This window comes from Egretta garzetta, unplaced genomic scaffold (assembly GCF_000687185.1).
Source record: "Egretta garzetta isolate BGI_Z169 unplaced genomic scaffold, ASM68718v1 scaffold404, whole genome shotgun sequence".
In the NCBI taxonomy this organism is placed as follows: domain Eukaryota; kingdom Metazoa; phylum Chordata; class Aves; order Pelecaniformes; family Ardeidae; genus Egretta; species Egretta garzetta.
The window spans coordinates 1,245,936-1,247,366 of NW_009259323.1; positions in this window are offsets into that span (position 1 = coordinate 1,245,936).

Consider the following 1,431-nt stretch of genomic DNA (forward strand, 5'->3'; position numbering starts at 1 on the left):
CTGAACAAAAACAATTATTTCAGTCATTGAAATCATCAATGAAGCATAGGGTGTAAATTTTACTGGACAGAAGTATAGGAATCTGGTAACTAATTTTTTTTTAAATGAAAGTAGGACTTGCCTGTTTGAATTCCTCTTTTTTTTTTTTTTCAGAGAGACCAAGAAAAGTCTTGTTTGCCTTATCAACTTTAGATATGCTATGTCACTATGCCTAAAAAATAATTTCCTAAAAGATTACTTTCTGCTTTTCTACTGTGCTTTTGTAAAAGTCTGTGTTCTCCATACATTAATAAACATATCTCTAAATGTTGAGGGGTGTTAGATGAAAACAGTGGGGCTAAACACTGTATTGGTACAGTGCTCAATCTGAGGTCTGCTGTCACTATGCAGCTTGAACTCAACACTTGTTAGCATTTGATCCTCAGAGCTCTTATCATTCATCTCAGTTACAACAATGAATGATTAGCAGTGCTGAAAATCATCCCCATACTGTTCTCAAGTACTTAGGAAATGAAAACTGTAAGGACCACCCATAAAAAGTTTGGGTCAAGTGGTCTGCCTTGTATCATACAAACTGAAAATACAGTTACCCACAGAGGTTTTTTTCATGCTGAACAGTACTCTCACAATCTGTATTCCTGATCTCCTTAACTAGCCTACTTCTAGGGGAAAAAAAAAACCAAAAATCTCGGATCCAAAGTTTGTTCACCACAGACTTTAATTCCTTAGAAGCTTTTGGCCTTTAGGAAAAAGGAAATCTAACCATTGAGAGTAGTTACATGACCCATGTACCCTCCCTTAAGTAGGCATTTTACCTTCTGAGTAGTTCTTTTTAACAACTTAATTTCTTAACGTGCCTATGCAAGATAGCTCCAAAACGTAGCAAGTTCTATATTGCTGCAGATTATCAGCAAGTAAGGATTTTTAGATTCATGATGGAGATATCTTTGCCTTGGCCTATCAGTTTATTAGGTCAGCTGCTAGCTGGGGTGCAAGCATAGCCTGTGGCATTGGCTTTTAAACTGTTGACAGCAGAGGAATAATGATATACTGAATCTTTGTTGTCCATTAAAAGCTGAGTGAGTGTGAAAATAGTGGTTACAGAAACCTGTGTTGCCTTACCCTTTATCCCAGGTCTTGAGTCCTATGGGAGATTACAAGAAGGGAAAACATTCCCTAAGAGTCAAACTTAAAAGCCGTATTTCTTGTAGATTACACGCAGTATAGTAAAAAACAAAAATAACTGCAACAGTGGCTTACACCTTTTTCTGAAAAGACTGGTTTGTGACCTGTTCAGATGACAAACAAGAACCTAACATAAAGCCATTAAGTTACATCCGTATCTTGAAAATACCTTCTCTGCTCCCCAAGTTAAAAGTCTAGGGAGACAACTTCAGCTGAACTGTAATATACCAGCATAAGTTTCCCTGC